Here is a 21,783-nt window from a genome sequence, read left to right as displayed (position 1 = left end):
CTTCAGTCCATCCCACAGGTTCAGCAAGTGACATTTAACCCACACAGTCAGAACAGACTGATTTAGGTCCATTCTTTACAGCTGAGTTAAGGATTTTCTTTTCTGTCATTCTTGTGTTGTCTCCCACATATGTCAGCATACCTCAGATGTAAGAAGAACTCCTTCAAGATGGATTAACTCCCACATGAGATTATTAGTAATATATACACATATGAAGCATTAGAGAGATGAAGTAGCAGCAAACTAAAAAATACCAGTTCAGATTTTTCCTCCTCTAACTAGGTAGGGAAGGAAAGTCATCCCCCATAAACTGTTTTATGGGCTGGAATTTAAAACCTTCAGAGGTACATAAAGTAAGTATATTGCTGAGCATTCATAGTTTGAAACAATAGGAATGGCCAAGGTAAATTTTTCATTTATATGGCAGGAGGATATATTGAATTTTCAAATAGTGATAGTTGTGAAGGAGTGGCCCTTACTCTCACTATTTCTTCCCTTTTATAAAGACACAATTAGCACAGATGCAGGAAAATTTCATTATACCTGAATATCAGATAAAAACAATCTTTCCAAGAAATATTCAGCCTTGACAAAGCACAAAATAATTCCACATATACATGTTTGTCTATAGTAGATATTGTTTCTAATAATGAAGATGCAAAGATGTCATTCACCAGTACTCCATTCTGCTTAAGAGTGCTAACAAAGTACTTCCAGTGCACATTGCAGTGGTGGCTTAGCAAAACTAGGAGCTCCAACTGCCTGTTCCACTTCTTCAGAAGAAGATTCCTTCAAGGGGGATCTAAAACAAAGTCTCTGCCACTTTTGTGACAAGTCTAGCATTTTGATAACCCCTTTTTACGCACAGCTTAAATCAAGTGAAAAAAACTGTGTCTTTCACAGAGACATTTAGGTTGGATATTAAAACAAGGTTCTTCACCCAGAGGGTGGTTGGGCGCTGGCACAGGCTCCACAGGGAGTGGTCACAGCAGCAGCCTGACAGAGCTCAAGAAGTGCTTGAACAATGCACTCAGGCACATGTAGTTCTTGGACTGTCCTGTGCAGGGCCAGGAGTTGGACTGAGTGATCCCTGTGGGTCCTGTCCAACTCAGGATGTTCTATGATTCTATGCTTCTAAGAGATAGATCTGGACAGAAGCCCCTGATGTGCTGCTCCTGCTGTCTCTGTTGGGAGAGCACAAGCAGTTAGCTGGGAATGGTGTGGTGACTCTTGGAGGTGGGTCTCAAGATCGGTGTGGGCTCATCTATGTGGTTTTCAGTGTTCCCTCTCTTCTCTTGCATCCAATGGCTCTTCATCTTTTACCAACTCGCTGCATTTCGTTTACATATCAAATTTCATGGGGGTTGTTGTCTTTGTTCTCCATGCCAGAAGAGAGAGAGGAAAAAAGAACCTTTGGCTATTTTTGCTGCCCTCCTTTCTAGAACTCCTTGGTCATGAAATATTTAAACTTTTCCCCACAAGGTATCAAACAACATTATCATTATCTTTAATTACAAACTAACCTGGTGTATTTTTATAATTAAAGGGAAGTAAATAACATTTAGAGTTTAACTGTGAGCTTCTGTGGAAGGCAGTGGTTAAGTTAAATCACTTATTGGAAATACAAAATACTATTCACAAAAGATGAAGGTGAAATGGACATAATGACAGACAAATTGAATCATATCCACAGTACCTTCTATTTCAACATAAGTTTCTGTATGTTTTCAGCACAAAGAAAAGAGCCTAACTCTAAAAAGTAGTTGGGGCAACCATACCATGACACTAAAATACAGCTTTGAACAGAACTATGTTTCTTGTGAAATAGGGATGAAAACTACTGTTGGCACATCCTTAATTAAAAGGTAGCTATCAAAGCCTTTTAAAGCAGAGACATTACCAGTTCCCAAAATGTAAAGCTTATACTCTTCTCCTTCTATACAGTCTTCCAATACGCATGTCTCAAAGTGTGTATGCTGAGGAAGAGGCACTTGAAAGCTGTGGATATCAAAATGGCAAGACACATATTAACATGATTTTCAAGGATTAAAGATCCAGTAAGTAATAGAATTACTTATACTGATTCTGTCCATTTCAAAGTGGTGTGAAGTGCTGCTCCCTACGTGTGAGGAACCAAGGAGCACATGATGTGCTGCACACTGCCTTTCCCAAAGGATGGCAGGCAGCATCTGGTCCCTGGCTCAGAGTGGATCTCTGCCCCACCAGACAGCCCATGCTCACTGACCAGTGACCCAGGACAGCATCTGTCCCTGCAGACAGGGCCCCAGGGAGCCTGCACAGGCTGTGGCTGGGGACAGGAGTATGAAGGGCTTTCTGCTGAGCAGGATATGCAGGCAAGCTGCTTTTCAGCAAAGGAGTCAACGCCCCCACAAAACCTTTGTGTGGTCTGAGCCAGGCAACAATGAGCTTTGGCCAGGCTGAACCAGCAGGGATGAAGGAAGAGCAGATGTGCAGAGCTGACCTACACAGCCTGTTGGTACTGCCCCAAAGTGCTGACAATTCAGTCACTTTCCCATAGCTGGCTAAAAGATAAGCTTTTAACAGTGAGAAAATATTGTAGTACATCATAGTGCCAATAACATCACAAGCATATTTACGGCACTGAGGATCCTAAAAGGTTCTTACATCAGAACCTTTCATTTTATGTTGCTAAGGATAGCGTCTTTATTATAGCACTTGCTATTTGTAATTCTGTCTTTGAGTTACTGTAACATTATGCAAGGTCCCATCCTTTTCAAGGCTGCTGTGCCGTAAGTCTTGCCTGAAAATGTAGCACTAATCTGTAAATCTCTGTGCATTTTCATAAATACCACAGCAAACCTCTTAATTGCAGATTATCGTCTAAATGCAAATTTCAACACATTTTCATCTGTGTTCACCTGCCACTCTGCCCACTGACTTACTCTGTGCTAGAGATGTTTTCCAGTGATTTAGCATCTTCCACTGGCTTTCATTCTTAAAGTGATGTGTGAGCCATCATCAGGAAAAGACAGTTTTTGTGAAGTTAAACTCTCTACGTAATGAGATTTGGCCTGTGTCTACACACTCCTATCAACATAATGAGTGTAGGAAATAAGTGTGTTTGAAATCACACCACAATGCCTCAAATGACTGGTATTTGATACATCCGGATAGTAGTGGTGTTCTGAGGGTTCCTGAAGCCACACCTGTCATCAAGTATATCCTGAACCCACTGCTGGCTGAAGTTTTTTCCTATTCATAAATAGCATGAACAGTACTGGGCACTTCACTATTCAGATTGGTTTACAGAACAAAAGCCTCTTGTTTTCAATCTGCCAGAATTCTACCACCACCAGGCACCAAGCCTTTGAGTAATGAGATCTTCCACCAGGTACACGTACAGCTTTGGTATGCAGGGCCCTGGAAACAGGTTGGGCTCTCTGAGTGAACAATGAACAGTTGTCCTGTACATTTATTGGGAGGTAGTAAGATCCCCCCTCATCCCTCAGATATATGAGTCTCAGAGATATCAGATGTCCCATCACTGCCTCATTACCAGTGTTTGTTCGTTCTTTTTTCTGTGGCTGATGAGGAGGTATAAAATGAAATAATACTTATTCCTTTTACATAATTTTTTAAATTATTTATGTATATTTACCCAGTGGAATACAAAGTGAAAGAAAGAGCACACATATAAAATGGATTGTTCTAGCTGTTCCCTTGTCTCAGTAAGGTGCTTGTTCATCAACACTCCTCATGCACGTTGGATAAATCACAGGAATAATTGTCTCACAAATGCCCAGCAACAAAATTTTCTTTCTCCAACCAGAATATCTCCGGGTAGCACTTGACAGAAGTGCTTGCTGCTCAGCATGACAGAACTGATGGCAGCCTGCATGTAGCCTGACAACAAGTAGTATCAGCCAACCTGCTTCCAATCACTGTTTAGCTCAGAAGATGACACAGAAAATTGAAATCAGCACCCAGTGTCAATATAATGCCAAGATCATCAGCAAATCTGCATTTTGTGCCGCCAGCACCTCACTGAATCCTCCAGGTAGAAAGCCAGAGCTATTGAAACTGATGGCCTTTCTGCCTCCTACAGGAGGAGACCTTGCAATAAAGCACTGCTCTTTGGCTATGGCTGTAACTCAGGTCATAGAGTGAAGTAAGACTGGGCATTGCCTTATGTGTTTTATTGAATTTAAGTTGTTGGCATGTTACAAACACTTTCCAGCATGTGAAAGGGAAGGCCAAACAGGTTCTTCCATTAGACTCTCAGTGAAGAAATTTGAAACTGGCACACTTTTGTTTGACACAAAAGATACCTCTGTAGGAAGCCCAATGCTCAACCAAGGCTGGAGAAGCCCGTGTAGCTGCAGTTTACCAGAATGTGAGCTCAGCATAGCTGTACAGAACAGGTACTTATAGCTGCTTTGAACAGTTTATTTTTCCTTATCTGAACAAATAGAATACTGGGGACACATATACAGAAGCAGATGAAATAACAAGTTTTATTCACTTTAAGTAAGCAAATGCAGCAAAGATCATCAAAGATCAGGAAATAAGAGCAAACCATTCTCAGAAATCCTTTCATACATGTTTTTCCTGTAGTAGTGATGAGTGATACTTTGTAAACCTTTCACTGATTCCAGTACCAAATAAGTATCATGAAGTCATAAGTGTTTTAGTCTTACTACAATCTTTTGCAGAAACAGTCGGTGCCATTCCAGAACTGTCACTTTTGTACCATGGAGGATACAGAATGTCTTCTTCTAAAATACTGTGCTCAGTTTTGATTCCCACTACACAATGAAAGATGTTGGAGACAGGTTGGAGAAGGGCCACCCAGATGAAGGAAACTTGCTATTTGAGGAAAGACTGAGAGAACAGGCCTTGCTCAGCCTTGAGAAAAGAAGGCTTAGGGGAGACATTATCATCATGTTCCAGTATTTAAAGCATGGCTACAAAGAAAATGGCTATTTAAAGCATGGCTACAAAGACTGCCTTTTTACAAGGAGTCACATGGAAAAGATAGGAGGTAATGGGTACAAGTTTCTCCTGGGGAGATTCCAATTGGACACAAGAGGAACATTTTTCTCAATGAGAAAAATTGGTCACTGGAATAACATCTCCAGGGAAATGGTGGATTACCCAACATTGGACAGTTTTATGATTTGGCTGAACAAGGTGCTGGGCCATCTTTTCTAGACCATGCTTTTGCCAGGAAAGGTTTGACCAGATGATCCTTGAGGTCCCTTCTAACCTGGTATTTTATGATTGACTCTATGATTGAGAATAACTTTTGACAATGGGTGCCACAAAACAGACTGGTTTTCTGAGGCCTGAGGTCTCCTGTGTGTTCACCTCTTCTGTCTCACAGGACCCACTTTGTCATCCTCTTCTTCTTTTAAGACATAAGGATTCTCTGCTGAATACTCCAGTCTACTCTGACGCAGGTGTTTCAAAAGACAGAGAAAAGGATGTGAAAACACAGCGAGTTTCAAGGCTCTGCCCCTTCTTTTCTTAGAGAAGGGAGCTTCTGCAAGTAACATCTGTCCTGGCTTGCAGGACAAAGAGGGGAGAGTGTAGGGCCAGATGCTGCATGTTCAGGAGGAACAGAATAAAAGATCACTGTAAACTGTTACACTGACATAGCTGCAGCACCTAAAATTTCTGAAAACACTTGCTACTGATGATGGTGAGTATATGACCCAGAATTACCCTGCAGATCTACTCCCATTCTGCAGCTTCTTGTAGACTGCATCTTCACACAGTTCCTGCTTACAAAAGGAGTCCAATGAGACAGAGGGCTTAGTCTGGACATTTGCTGTGATCTTGTAGAACATACAGGAATCCGTTACCTCATAGATCATGGCACCCTTCAATTGCTAGTTATAACTACTAAAACTTAAAACAAAATCCCAAGTGTTGGCATGGAACAAATTTTCCCTGTTTATTTCAGTATGAGAATTTTTGGGTATCAAATAAAATGAGTCACGAGGTCCAGAATAAACAAAAGAAGGAATTGCTTCATTCAGCATGATGTGAAGTTGCGGAACAATGGGGGCATTTTCATTTTACTGATGGCTTTGGCCATGCTATGAAGTTGAGTTCATTCCTTGATAAAAATGTGTGTTTAATAAACAAGTGTGTAGAATAGCTCAGAAGCTGGGATATATCACATAAATAATGGATACACATTTCTATAGCTTAATGTTTTGAGAGCAAACAAGTACATCACTCAAAAATAAATCAAGAAATAAAACACTTTGTCATGCAAAGGCATGCTCCACAGAATAAACAGGCTTCTAAGGAATTACTTTTCTGTGGAAATTCAGTAAGGAATTTTAAAAAGTTGCCCTCTCATCACTTATAGTATGACTTTGAAGATATTATTAGAACTTATGGTTGCTTTTCCTGAGTCATCTTCACTTCATGTTTGTAGTCTCTTGTTTTTTCCATTGTTTTCAACTATCTTTTCATAGCTCATTGCTTTTTAGAAAAGCACACAGAGCTTTAAGGTGAGGAAGAGTGTAAAAATATGTCCAGGCAAAATAAACTGAAACTTTGCAAATCATGAGCTAGGAAATGTGTTAAAGTAGATACAGAACTCCAGACTGAAAACAGATGAATGTCAGAAGAACATCTGCTTTGAAAATAGTTGGCAGCAGATCAGCTGAGCCTGATGTCTTTTATAACCTCTGCTCTTTTGTTTATATTTTTCCTTATTCATTTGGTATTTTTATGGCTGTAGCTAATATGGAAGATTTCTTAAGGACAGTAGGATAAAGCTGTGAATACTTCATGCAGGAAAAATATAGTCTATCATCTATAACCAGGAAACAGGGAAAAAAAGAAAAATAGCGAATCCATCAACTCCTTCAAAGTAGAATATGTGAAAAAAATGATGTATTGCAACTGGGACTGCAGAAAATTGCTTAGGGATTAGATCTAGTTACCATTTCTTCCGAGACATTGATTCTGTTCAGATGTCTTCTTAATGATAGGGCTATTTATCAAAGCAGCCTATTTAAGAGTGGTGACAATCTGTATATCTTCTTGTCTTTAATTTCTTCAAATAAACCTACTCTTCTCTGGGAAGTGAAATTCAGCCAAAAATTACACTAATGTTGCTCTATGAGTCAGTTACTATATATTATCATCTGAGTACAGGTTATGTCTGAATATCCAAAAATAACATGCAGGCAAGGCCTCAGTTCAGAAATACGCATTTATTTATGCGCTATTGACTGTCTCCCTCTTAAAGATATGGACATATAAACGCTTTGCTGTATGGATATACAGATGGAATTAAAGAAATCTCAAGTCTCTCCCCCTTTTGACTTTTGAATATGATTATAAGTTTTTTACTGACTAAGATTAGGCTCTTGACTGCAGAAGGAGTTAGCGCCCAGAGTTTGCAGTCATTCCATAAGGAACTTGAATTGCTCAGCACAGAAACTTGAATTTTTGTTTGCAGTATGTGTACTTTGGAATACAGCATTTAGGCAGTACAGGATTTTTCATTTGAACTACTGAAGTGAACTCCCAGATGCCAGAGTAATGACAAACAAGGGAAACTAGAATTGTCTTGTTAAGGTCTGTACTGATATAATTCACAGGAAGCTACAAGTATTATTTGAGCATCTTGACTACTGCATTCCTATAGGTTCATGCTTCAACTAAATAGGTACTGAATCAAAGCCCTGGTATAAAAGAGCATTTTAGAAAACAATTTCAAATAAAGCACCGACAAAAAACCAATTTGAAATAAAACACTGACCAAAAAGAAGTCAGTAAACTTGTTCTTAGTTTGTTCTTGAGTATTTGTGGGGAAAATAAAGGTTGGGAGAGAAGGCCAATTCTGCTTAAATTGGCATAAAAAAGGGAAGAGGAAGGGAAATGTAGTACAAGATCTGTGAAGTAGACTGAGAGTGTTTTATTTAAATGGGGAAAATTCTGAACTATGACATGAGAATAAAGGGCAAAACTGAACAAATACTTGAAGACAGAAGCATGGCAATGTGATTGAAGTGTCTCTATGATCAGATATAAGTATTTATAAACAACATTTTGTCTAAAATAAGAACATTCTTTCTAGTTGCAACTAACTTCATGATCTTTTAGAAATTATTTTGTTAGAGTTTCCTTAAGGGAATGCTTCTGAAACTCTGTGTTTTGATTAGAACTAGGCAGGTGGCCAACTAGGATCTCTACTCCAGATCACTGAATTGCTCATCTCAGATTTGTTTCTTCATTCCCTTTCTTTCCACTTAGCCTGATTTCATGGCATATTCTATAGAGCAGTTAGAATTGGATTTGGAGTTTTGGGGGGTTTATATTGTTTTCTGCAAAACATGACATCTCATGGGTGAAACCTCAGTATGTTTTAAGAGTAAAGGTTGGGTAATTAAGTGCTTTGAAGAAAAGGGTGTGCTACAAGGTATGTAACTTTTCTTTAAAGTAGGATGAGAATACTGCGCTTCAAAAATATCTGCTGACTTCTGAAATACAAATTACAAAATCATTGAATCTCCATTTCAGCTGCATGAGCAATACTTCTAATCAAGATTCAGCAGCCTTACGGAAGTCGATTCACTGACACAACTCCACCAGCACCTCTGGAAAGAGTCCTAGGTTATTAAAGTTTGCAGGCTGGTACAGAACTTTTCCCACCCTAAGAGGCAGAAAATCACAGTGGACCATTTCAGTACAAGTGAAAAGAGGGACGAAACTTTGTGTTTTCATTTAGTGAAACAATAAAGAATGAAGACATGGCAGAAGCTTCTTTCTTCACTTCTTGGATGTGTGTGAGGACAGGTAAGGGCTGTGAAACTTGATTTCACAGTAAAGTGAAAAGCATACTATTGCCCTAGGGATGCTTGTTATTCTAATTAATCCTCAAGAACACTTTCAATACAGAAACTTTTGAAGTTTCAGAACCAGATTATTTTGGGTTGGAATTCACGCAGAATTGCTTTGCATTATTTCAGGTATAGTATTACAAAGAATTATTTTTACATTATTCTAAAGGGGTAGGAAAACATACTGAGGGAAACCGAGGGAAACTGGATGGCCATACAGCATAAACCAACACTATTCCTTTGATTTCATTTTAGCTAAAACTTACACAACTGAAGATCTAACACAGTGAGAAAAAGTAACTTGCCTCCAGTCATAGCCATGTAATAGAATCAGGAATAAAACCACAATTTCTGACTCCCAATCACAGGTAAATTAGCTATTACTTCCTACAGCGTGCATCTACATTATCCTTGAGGACAACCTCAAAGCCAAATTCAAAACTTTCCATGTTATCTCGATGTGGCAATGCCTGTGAGGCTTCCCTCAGAGTGGTCCACCTGGTGAGCCAAGAACTAAAAATCTCCATTTTGCTTAGATCTCAAGGTACTCATAAGGGAACAAGTCAAAGCTGTCTCCTATGAAGACCCATGGGGGAAAAAACCCACAGGCAAACTGCAATAAAAATTCAAGACCAAAGACAGGCAAAAAAAGCTGTTTTCTCCACCCATATCATGAGGTCAGAGACCTGCTATTGCAGAGCACATAAATAGCAGACAGAATTTTTCTCCTTGAAAAATCAAAATTTAATGGAACTACGTCCAAAGCTATTATTAACTAGAGCGAGTTGCACTGCAACTGACAGTGCAGAGTGTTGCAGATTAAGGTGAGTCTGATGACACACTAGGTGATAACAGTGAGCCAGTTTTTCAGGATATGCCAAAGGGTCTTGATTTTTCTGCCTAAAGGTGCTGTATCTGAGTTCTTACACATTATGACTCTCAAGGAGCTTGCAAGTGCTGAAGCAGGAAGTGGGAGTAGGTATCAGCAACACCTGGCCTAACAACACCCCTGTGATCCAGCAGAAACAGGATGCCAGCTTCTGTGGGGATGGCAATGCAGATAATGCAGGTGGTTGGATTTGGGTATTCTAAAGCATCTCTCCTCACCACAGCACTGACTTGCCTCATGGAACAATATCCCCCTAATGCTTTAGGAGAGCCATGAGCAGCACTTCTGACATCGTCTGGGACCAGGATAGATAAGCATTGCTTCAGATATAGTGCTGATCTGCCATAAAAGGTTCTGAAAATGGTCTTCCACCTCTATGAGTATCTCATCACTTATCATCAGGAGACAGCAGCCACAGTAGATGTGCACGATGAAAGCTTGTAAGTGCACCAGTGCTGCTTGTGTGGTATTTATAATAGGATATCCAGCATTTATGCCACACTCAGAAAGGCTGCAGCTAGCACAAGCAGTGGCTGCATGGCCAGTGAGTGGGCTGTAACAATGGCACTGCTTTTCCTGTGATGGTTCCTGGTGATAGCTCTCCTCTCTGAATGCCTGTTGGAGCTCCTGTGTACTGAGGGAAAGCAAAGGGAAGAGGTGCAGACAGCTCATGTATAAAGCAACATGATAAATCATTTGATGTATATGATACAAGTATATAAGGCATAGCTTGAATATTGTGAATATTAGATATATTAAGAATAGACCAGGGGTACAAACCCCTTTATTTGGCTAGATTGTTTCTTTCACAAATAATTTTTCCCAAGATTCAGTTATATTTAAGAAACATCTCCAGAAATTTATTACTTCTATCAATTGACAATCTTTTATGGCTTTGACCCAGTTAAGCACTGGCTATGAATAGCAGCCCTGGACTTTGTTCTGTTTCCCTAAAAATTCTTTAAGAGGAATCTAAGAGCCTGAGATCCTCATGTGGTAAAAAGAGAAGGATAAACCCACTAAATGTTTCTCAAGGAAAATTCTATCTAAACTTAGAAAAATTTAAGCAATTAATTGGGAAGAGAGCATCTCCCTCTGCAGGACTTCCTCTCCAGAGGCACCTCTCTGGTTTCTCACAGGAATCACAAGTGCTTCTTCCAGAAAAGCTTTTTAGATACCTAGAGAGTGAGTAAATTTGGGTCCCCAGTTTCAGCAATTTCTGTTCCTATCTCAGTAATTTCAGTGATTAGAATCAAGCCTCTAGAGAGGAACTTAATGGATTTCAGACCACTTGTGCTTGAATGCCTTGCTAGGTTAGTGACTACAAGAGAAAGCATGAGCTATAATCAAAAAGTGTAAAGTGAAGTGTCACCTTAGGTAAGTTCTGTTTCTGACTCTAGTCTGTTCTGTGCTTTATACAAATCACAGTATTATCCTCATTTTATGTAAGGAGAAAAAATCATTATCAGCTTTTGGAAAAATGTTGAACTATGGAAACAACTGCTGTTGTTATTATTATACACATCTGGCCAAATTTTGAGGAACCATAAAATAGGAAGTAGCAGATAGTTCAGGCTGACAGACTCCACAGTGAAAAGTAGTGTCATAAATGCAAAATGCAATGCCTAAGCTTTAGAAGGTTAGATTGGAAATAATTAACCTTACTTTTCTTTTTCATATGTATGAAAGAAAGATCAAAGGCCTCTAATAAACCATCAGGACCTGTTTTTGCTAAAATCCTGAGAAATAAGAGGTGCTTTCTGTGAAGAGCTTTGTTCTTAAAGCGCTATTGAAATTGAAGGGGTTATTTTAGTTCAGCACAGCCCACCCATACATTTTATTTCAATATAAGCATTTCCAATTTTACCACGAAAGCTACAAATGGAGTCTTATCAAAAAACTTTCTGGTGATAGAGGGTTGTATGTCAGAAGAACGCAAATTAATGTTGAAAGATAAGTAAACAGACTGGATAATTTTCTTTTATTTATAATAGGTGGAAGTGGAAATTAAGAAAAGAGAGAAATATATGGTTTGTTCATGATTTTTCCAGCAGTGTATACCTGAAAGTCTGTTCATTACCTGCACCGTACTTCTTTTTATGTTCATCAGCTCTTCTCCATCTCAGTTACCAGAACATCCCCTAAAGGCCTGCCTGTATAGGTGACCCAAACCAATAATTAAACTCCGTCCAGCCAGCAACAGAATTACATTCTGCAACACCTTTTGTAAGGTTCTCGAGCATCTCTGGAAATATTTCTTGCTATCTCAAGGAGCAGAGTGCTCCTTGCCGGCCCACAGTGCACCGTCCCACCAGCAGAAGGCTCCCTATCCCACCGAGTGCGGCGGGAGCATCATTCCCGAGCGGCGCGGCCGGGCTGCGCAGGGCACGGAGCGGGGGACGAGCAGGCACAAGGAGGAGGCTGCAGCCCACACACGGGGAGCAGAACGAGGGATCTCCGCCGGACCCTCTACGGCTCCCGCGCTCGGCTATCCAGTGCCCATTATCCGCTGATTGTTTGCTTTTGTTTTAACGCTTAAGGCAGACGGGTCTAGCATATTGCCTCCTTCTACTTTTGCCTTTTAAATGAATTCTCGGTTACTCGGTGTGCAAATATTTGCATGCGTCTCCCAGTTGACAGGCTCGTATCACTTTCATCTGCACATGTGGTACGTCCAAAGTATGGGGTGTGCGTGGATGGGAACTTCAGTGGCATCTTCAGTATGGCTGATTATCCTAAAATCCATCCTGCTTGATATTTGTGTGTTTTATTAACAGCTGAAATACAGAGGGCTGAATCAATCTCTCTGCTGAAACATAACTTAGCCTCAGATCACTGAATATGAAATTCAGTAGTGCATTTCTTCCGCCTTTCCTCTGCACTGCAAGAGAGAAAGTCACAGCAGCCTTGAGGATTTCCCTGCTCGCCAGGGCAACACAGGACCCTCCAGCAATCCTCAGAGCTGTGACCTGCAGTAGCACAGAGAATGTCTGTCCATACACTCCCATGACCCCAAAAACCTCCCCCTCCCTCTGCGGAAGTGCAATGGTGACCACTTCAAATCTACTCTGGCTGAAAAATGCCTTTACACTGAAAAACACTTCAGTGAGTTACTTATGGCAGCTTCACAGCTCATTTACGTAAAGGAATCATGAGCCACAGATGAATCAGGCTCAAATAAAATGATTTGCAAAAGGCCACACAGTAAGCAGCAGGGAGGACATGAGCCAGGGACTAAGAGCATGCTCTATTGTGCTTGGTTTTGCCAGTGCAAAAATCCAATGTCAGCGTGCAAAATGCACCATTTTCTCTGCTCCAAATCTCGACAAAGAGATAAACAAAAGTAGTTTTCTCTCATGTTACAGCTGCCTAGTAAACCGACCTTCATGCCTGACTTTCAGAACTTTATGGAAGACTGTAACTTCCTTTTGCAGACAAAATTATAAAGCATCTTTTAAAGAAAACTTTCTAGTTACACTATTCTCTCTTCTTGGGAGGAAACTTAAATGTAGTGAAGACTTTGAAGTGAGCCTTGGGTTTGCTACAATGGACTAACCTGATTAGAAATCATGCAAACTCTTGCTGCTCTTTAGCTGCATTCCCCCACAGGCTGTATTACAGCTCTCTAACCAGTCCCACAGCATTGAATGATGTCATGGGATCTGCAGCTCAGCGAGATGAAAGGGATAAAGCGGAACCCGCTGGCACTGGGGAAAGCTTCCAACACACAATCCACAACACAGCTTGGGAACTCAAAAGCTACAGATCCAGCCACTCAACCCCAAGTATTTCAGAATCGTGTGCATTCTCCCAGCACAATCAAGGAGAGGGGAGAAAGAGCCAGTGCAGAGCACTGAAAGGCAGAATTTGAGTGCAGCTACCTGCTGGAAAAGGAGCTCTTTTTCCTCGCCAAAGCACTGCCTTTGATGTACGGCAACTGATCACTGATCAGATTACAGGCATTTGGTCTCAGTGCTCGTCTGCCTTTGATCTGCATGGTTAATTTTATTTTCCCGGATTTGGAGTTTCGTCTGGGCTTGTGCTGACATACTTTTTTTTTCTTTTCTTTTTCTTTTTCTTTCTTTTTCTTTTTTTTTAAGGAGGTAAAAGCATTTAATACAGAAGCTTCGGCGGTGTGAAATTAAGCTGCAGAAACTCTGGCACTGGAAAACTTCATCAGATAACAGGTACTGAATTTTGGGGTTGTTTCTCAGTTTTGTGTTGCAAGAATTTAAGGAATTAAAAAGTTCTCATAACCAATAATACTACACCTCGTGTGTACAAAGTTCAAAAGATTGTTTGTAATTTATGCAGCATTTTCTTTGCAGCTCTTGGGCAGAATTGTATAGAGAACAGACTTGAATAACAGATAGAAAAACTGAAGCAAACCCAGTATTTTTCTGTGCTTTGGGGATACGTAAGATTTTGGGTTGCACTGCTCATTCATACCATCTATAGTTTTGTAAATTTGTATTTGAATCCATGTATTACATGACTCAGGGGAGTACTTATTTTCTAAGGAAAGGCCAACCATATCTCCTACACACTGTAATACTTTGTTTGCTCTCAGTGCATTTATTAAACTGTGTCTTCTTCAGACAACACTTTTAAGCCTAATAGTTCCATACTTGAGATGAAAAAAAGTGTCCACTTCCACAAGTTATTGGAACTAAATTTGTAAGCATAACATCCTTATCCACAAAAGGAAATGGTTTTATTTTAAGATTGAAGGGATTATAGTTCAGCTGTACCATATGAAATATTGAAAATAAAAGTAATCTTCTGACCTGATGATAGAAGTTTCCTCTAAGGCATTTTAATAAATATATTAAAGAAATCTTAGGCTTGTCTAGAGCCAACAGCTAGTTTTGCTGAACTTCATAGAAGTTTTGCTGCATTTTAGTGATGCAATTTCCACTCACAGTGTTTTGTATTCTTTTCCTCAAACTCATATTTATGAAAAGTATTGTGTTGAAGAAATTTTGAGACATCTACTCCAGAAATTCATTCTAAGGGAACAATCTTTTTAAGGTTTAGGATTATTCACACATTTGCAGTTTTAAAGGGCCAGATCTTTGTGTGAGTTTGGGCCAAATCCATGAGTGTTCTGTGCCTGCAGCTGGAGTCAGACTGTTAAAATAAGACTCAAACTCCTTCTGTAGTATTTAAATATAATTTAGATTTTCAGAAGAACTTAGAACCCATGACTGGGACCAGACTTCCAAACATTCCAGACACTGAGGTCTTTGAAGATCTAGTCTTAATGGTGGCTAGTAATACTGACTTATATAGTCTTAGGTCTAAATTTAGGTGTATATAAATTTTGAATACCTTTATTAACAAATTGCAACTAAAAGTCAGTCAAGCATCACTTGAACACTATTCTTTAAGATGCCTACCAGTCCACAGGACCTTCAAGATATTCATATTCCAGTGTGTACCATAGAGCAACATGCAAACCCAAATTTTAACAGTCTGCTTGCATCTGAGGAAGATCAAGTTATCAACACTTCCAGATAAATGTAGATAGCTTTCATTAGTCAGTCTGCAAAGTTTGTTTCTTCTAATTAAAACAGTATTTGTATATATAGAACTTCAATTTACTGAATATCAAGAGATAATATGCCAGACACAGATTAACTAGGCCTGACTTGGAATCACTTGGTTTTCTATGCCACCAATTAATTCATATTCTTACTTAACAAGTCAATTATATTATAAGGAAAGTAATTAGCACTGTATGAATAATATGTGTATAGCTGTCAAGAAAGAATATAATTTGAGGCGTAACCAAAGTAAAATGTAGTATTTTTCCCTAAGTAACAATGATGTGCTAAAAGATGTTCCTGTAGCCCCGAAAAGATGGCTTTATTTATTAATTCTATGCTTTGCTGATGAGCTTCTCTGCCTTTCCAGTCCCCTCTTGCTTGTTGCTTGTTTTCCAATATGTACACCTCTTTTCTGAGGAAAATTGTTTCTAAACTTTACTTCTGCTTGGTGTAAAGTAGAAAGGGAAGCAAATTTTAAAAAATAACACAAGGAGTCTTTTTCCTCAGAAGTCAAAATAGCTGGAGATAACAGGAGAAACACTGGTTAATCAGATAGATTACACTGTTGAGTAGGATTTGTATAGATAATTATTTGCAACATTTAGGCCCTGAAAATGCATTTAAGAAACAAAGTTTATTTAAATTTTGTAAGTCCCTAGGATTTTAGGTAATCTCCCCAGATATTTAAACAAAGATGGGCGTCAACCCAATTAAACTGAAAAATATCTTTGCTTGTCTGTATATAAGTCAGGCTGAAATGAAAGCACACTTGAACACATTCAAGCATGGTGGGAAGAGGATTTTCAGCAAATTTTGTTGTTTTAAATAGCAGTTCTCTGACAGTTTAGCCTGTCATTGATCTGACTTTTAAAGATTAAATAGTAATAATTCTTGGCACTACTAACTTTGCTTTTACTAAGAGCTGTATAAACATTAATTAATCCTCAGGCTTAAGCCTTCAGAAACAAAAAGTTCACAATGCTTTTTCAAGCAGATCTGACTAGGAAACTCCCAAGTGTATGATTTATTTATTAAAATAGCTTGAGCAATTTCTGATTATAAATAGAGCCATTTTCAAACAGGGTGCCTAAGATAACATCATAAACATATTTTAAGGTTTGTAATAGTTAAGATTATCAAAAGACATTGCACAGTTATACTGACATCAGTTTCCAACAGCTGTCATAACAAGAGTAGATCTATCTCATAGTTGACTGAGGGAACTGTGTTAGCATTTGAGATATGGAGATAACAACTTCCTATTGCTGTACAATTTCTGCTTCCACATCAGATATGTCACACAACTTAGTCTTATCAAAGGGGTCAGCTGAAACTGCTTTCCAAGTATTTCTTTTTTGCTTTCTCTGTTGTAGTGAGAATCTCTGTACTAGAACTAACAATTCACTTCTTCAATTTCCTGAGAAGCATCATGATTAAAAACAATGTAAACTCTACAATTCTCAATACCTTTCAATGATGAATGTAACTAATTCATCCATTTTACATTCAGAGGAAAGATTTTACATGCTACAACAAGGACTTAAACGTTTAAGTTTCAGTGTTACAGACAACACGTTGCTCTGAGTTCATTAGCATAGTAACCCACTGTCTGATGAAAGTCTTAATGTTTCTTTATATGGTAATCCTGAGTGTTTAGTCAACACTTTAAGAACTCTGAGATATTTTAATACCTTTGTCTAACTATATTGCTTTAAATCAAGTATCTGAAACACACATGATGATTCTACTAAGAAGAACTCACGCAACAGTTTCACTGGTGGCTCCAGAAAACAGATAACACACAAAAGATTGTCTGTAAAGAGTGAGGCTGTGTTCAATGCTCAGCGCTGTGCAGCAGCTGCTATTCACAACAGATGCGCTGCTGTTGCGCTGCAGCATGCCATTCCTCACTGAAATTCCAGCCTCTTGCAGAGCTCCTCCTGGCAAAGGTCCTGAAGAAAAGCTCTTCTTTGAAGGCCCTTCAGAAGAGAATTACATTAAAACCTCTGTACATGCAGAGTTGTTTGGGTTTTATAATTGGAAACAACTAGTTTTGCAGCAGTCATTTCTCTCTTTGCATACAACTTGCTGGATTTCAATAAGCACTCCTTGTTTTTAGAGAAGCCCTTTGGCTGCTGATCTTCAAACTTTTTGGCGAGGAGATCCAAAAATTCTGTTTATTTGAAAATGCTTTACCTCCCAGTATAATAGATTGTTCATTTTTTCAGAGCCTAACCCTGTTCCTTGTGTGTCTATACAGTTGTCTAGACTGTAAGTGGATCATTAACTTTTTCATTAGAAGTAAAACTAACAACCTGAAATCCCTGCAGCAACAGTACTTTTACCAAGGTCTCCAAGACTAGTTCACCAATGTTGGAGCATCACTAACTTCATAAAAGCTCCTAATTTGTGTCACAGTAAGTGGCAGTAACACCCAACCTAGTGACTATGAATAATTTACTATCTGTGAAGGGCTGGATTTCTCCATTTCACCATGGATACTTGCATTTGGTATTGGCACTGTGCTTACAGCTGGGTAACTTATTACCTGCAGAATGGATAAAATATTTCAGACTCTGAGCTAGCAGGAAGAAAAAGCTACTCAAGAAAGGAGATTTTGCAGTGTGTTGTCAGAAAGCCTCTGTCATGCTTTTTGGGCAGGAGAGGTGGAAAGGGCTTTGCTGAATTACAAGGACTCATTGTGCGCTCACCTGACAGTGGCCAAGAGCCAGTACCTTTAGAACAGCCCAGCAGCCACAAGCCTGAGCTCCCTCTGAGGGGGATCAGCAACGCCAAGGCTCCAGTCCCAACGCCAGGCAGCATCTGGAAGCAGAGGTGGGCACAGGACTGCCCTGCTATCCTGTCCTCCTGGTGGGATAAAAGGGACACCAGCCCCTCACTTGCAATTCACCCTGGCTTCACACCAGTGGTAGGGGGCACACCCCCCCACCACTCACGCCCTCCCAGTGTGGACACACAGCGCCATCCATCCATCCATCCATCCATCCATCCATCCATCCATCCATCCATCCATCCATCCATCCATCCATCCATCCATCCATCCATCCATCCATCCATCCATCCATCCATCCATCCATCCATCCATCCATCCATCCATCCATCCATCCATCCATCCATCCATCCATCCATCCATCCATCCATCCATCCATCCATCCATCCATCCATCCATCCATCCATCCATCCATCCATCCATCCATCCATCCATCCATCCATCCATCCATCCATCCATCCATCCATCCATCCATCCATCCATCCATCCATCCATCCATCCATCCATCCATCCATCCATCCATCCATCCATCCATCCATCCATCCATCCATCCATCCATCCATCCATCCATCCATCCATCCATCCATCCATCCATCCATCCATCCATCCATCCATCCATCCATCCATCCATCCATCCATCCATCCATCCATCCATCCATCCATCCATCCATCCATCCATCCATCCATCCGGGGGGCCGCGGCTGCTGCGGCTGGTGGGTTCTGCAGGTCTCGACAGCCCTGGAGTGGCTGCTCCACGCCCCGGAGTGCGGCGAACAAAAAGCCCTTGAAAGCCCGGCTTTCATGTTCACAAGCGCTTCTCGTGTCTGCTGCATTAATAAGCTGCTGTTTGCTTCAAACAATATTAGAGCTGGAGTTGGAAGAATAGGAGCTCCCCATTTTTTCTTTTGGCTGGTAAGAGGTTTAAAAGCTCCAATTACAGTTTGGTTTATTGAAAAGGTTTTGATTGTTTGACTTCCTTTCCTGTCTCCATTTAATCTGACCTTGGACCAAAAGCTTTACCTGATATTTGTGAAAAGTCTAAATACTTATTTACCATCTTTATATTTACAACTACTTTAGAAGGATGCTTTTATCAAGTTTATAAAGTGGTCCAGTAGCATTTAATATGAGCAATGGCAAATTGATTCGATCTGTAGGTAGGTTTCTTAACTACTGCATAATCTCTTTCAAGCACACCTTTACCATCAGGTGTAAAGCGAATTACTTAGGTGTGTTACCTGGGAGCTTGTTACCATAAGAGAAGAGGGCTGGGTTTTTGGAGTGGGTTTTTCTGTTGTTGTTTTTGGTTGATTGTTTGGTTGATTGTTGGGGTTTTTTTTGTTGTTGTTGTTGTTTCTTTTAGACCTAGAAGTAAGCTTCTTTATTAGTTCACTAGTAAGATGCTTAAAATGTCAGTTAAGGAGGTAATAAGTCACTTTCTCTCACTTTCAACAACTTACAATCCTAGTAAAAGAGAATGGTGTGAATGAAAGTAACTCATGTCTGTGGTTTTTAAGACATTGCATGCCATCCAAAACTGCTCAAGGCTGACTGGATAAATGTAGCATATTGGCATTGCACCATTGCAAGGTATATTAACCAGCCCAATGCTTTATAATTCATGATCCCTAAAAATTACTTTGAAAAAGAACTATTCGTATATTTTGGTGAAAGTGAAGTATGAATATAATACTGGCATTCTCAATGTATTTCTTATTCACATATCCGATTACAAAAATACAAATGTATCTTGACACTGAGCTTTCATCTAGCAAACCAGTGTCTCCTAGAACTTGAGATGGGTGAGATGTATTAAACAGAAGGAGCAACATTTTTTTTACCACAGTTCTGATGTTGTGTGAGTAGGCTCGTCAGCTTTGGTGAGAGTGGGAGTTCTTGTGTGAATCACAGGCTCTCGTCCTCTAAAATGCTTTGTTTATGTGTAGGAAAAATGTTGCCACATTGCACCTTTGTTACACTATTTCACTCTAATGTCTAATTAATGATAAGCTGGATATGTTGAAGAACACAAACGATAAACTGCTTTATCACCATTATTCCTGTAAAGACAAGTACTTCAATTAACATAACTTGAAGTGTGGTACTCAGAAGCAGCACAAATATTTCCTGGCTGTGTCTTGTGGCTCTGTCTTCTCATCTCCCTCAGCCCCTAAAATACCTCTGTTTTCAATCACCAGCAAGGTTCTAACTTTAATCTGCTAACTCTGTCTTTACCAAATTTGAAATAAATCAATAGCAGCCTAATGTCGTACATTTCATGAATGGCAGGTTTGTAAAATACAGATCTTTTCAACGTGATATTTAATACGATGAATGTGCCCTAACTGACAGTATAGAGTTTTTTCCTCCACATTTGTTGGAAAAGTTGGAGCAAAGCTGGTCAGACAAGACCTCATTTACTTCATAAAGTGGAAGACTACAAGGGTTGTGGGCAGGGTGTAAGGGAAAGGTGTCCTAGATCTGTGAGATAGAAATAACAATGTGCAGTGCTGTAGTGGATCTTCTTGTCCCTAACTTGCTCCCTTGCTTTGACTTTGTCATTGCAGCAGCATGAGTACTTTTCCCTTCTCTTGTTTCTTGCCCCTGGGGCACTGACTCTGCTAAAGCCATCTGCCACTCCTTGTTTTATTGCGTGCAGTTGACAGCTGCGGGTGGGAAGTAGGTGGTTAGAAAGGAGCTGAGACCCTGTTTGTTGGCTACCAGAGACCTCTGTTGGCAAGATAAAATGATTATATTTTCAGTCCTCTTTCTCACCCGGAACTTCAGAGTACTCTGCCAGTGTTATAGAGTGTTTGACAAGTGGTCATCAAGTAAAAATATCAAATCAAATATGGGAAATTTCAAAGACCTGGTTGTGAATTAACTGAGAATTCATAATTTCAAGTTAAGTCAATGTGAAGTTGGGAGTCTTCACCATTTCTAAAGTTTCCCTTAGAAGATGGATGATGTTGACTTCAAAGTTTTGATGCTTCTGTGTCTGAGAAACCTGCTAGTCAGCCATAATTTAGTCATGCTGCTTTGGTTCTTGAGGTGATGTGTCTTTCATGGTGGAATTTGAAGTGTTTTGGAGAGAAAAAAGGCATATTTTTCTGACATGGACTTTGAAATAAAATGATAAGTACTATTCAAGCAAGCTGGTAAATGTAGGAGTAAATTTTAGAGGGCCATGGATTCTATAACCTTCAAAGGCTGGAAGTTCTTACTTCCACAATACATTTATTACATGTTTCTAATTTATTGTTTGATATTTCCCTCTTTATGCATATGCATAGTAGGCCTCAAATGACCTTAAAATTATGCAACTACATTTCCTAATGCAAGTTCCCTATCCTGAGTTCAGTATGTTACCAGTAATGATTGCTTTTCCCTGAGTATTTTAGGCAAGCACATTACTGTTAACCTAATAAGATGTACTTGGAATGATTTAGTGACCTCAAAAAACTCTGTCCACAGGTTTCTTTCTTCTAACAAAACTAACTGAACTCAGCATTTTAAATATCAGTATCTGGACAAGAGCTAGTAAGTCTTTAAAGGTATGGAACCTCTGTTTACTCACACGTGTTTTAGAGGCAAAAAACTTCTAATAACTTCTTACTTAAAAGCATGAGTTGAATGGTAGCGTCCAACAGACATCAGTATAATGCCACTTGATATCATGAGAGAAGAAATTTGCCCAGTGGCAAC

The 21,783-nt window shown here is 39.6% G+C and overlaps 1 protein-coding gene across 1 annotated transcript in view; it reads left to right on the top strand.

Moving 5' to 3' along the window:
* The first annotated feature begins 13,450 nt into the window (after nt 1–13,450).
* TNFRSF19 (TNF receptor superfamily member 19) overlaps nt 13,451–21,783 on the top strand; it is a 57,494-nt gene continuing 49,161 nt past the window's right edge. Inside the window, exon 1 of the mRNA XM_005417682.3 lies at nt 13,451–13,925. The gene's annotated coding sequence lies outside the window, so the exon portion shown is untranslated. The remainder of the gene's footprint in view (nt 13,926–21,783) is intronic.

This window comes from Geospiza fortis, unplaced genomic scaffold (assembly GCF_000277835.1).
Source record: "Geospiza fortis unplaced genomic scaffold, GeoFor_1.0 scaffold16, whole genome shotgun sequence".
NCBI lineage: Eukaryota > Metazoa > Chordata > Aves > Passeriformes > Thraupidae > Geospiza > Geospiza fortis.
The sequence above is the reverse complement of the archived record's forward strand: the minus strand, read 5'-3'. Positions and strand labels throughout refer to the sequence as shown.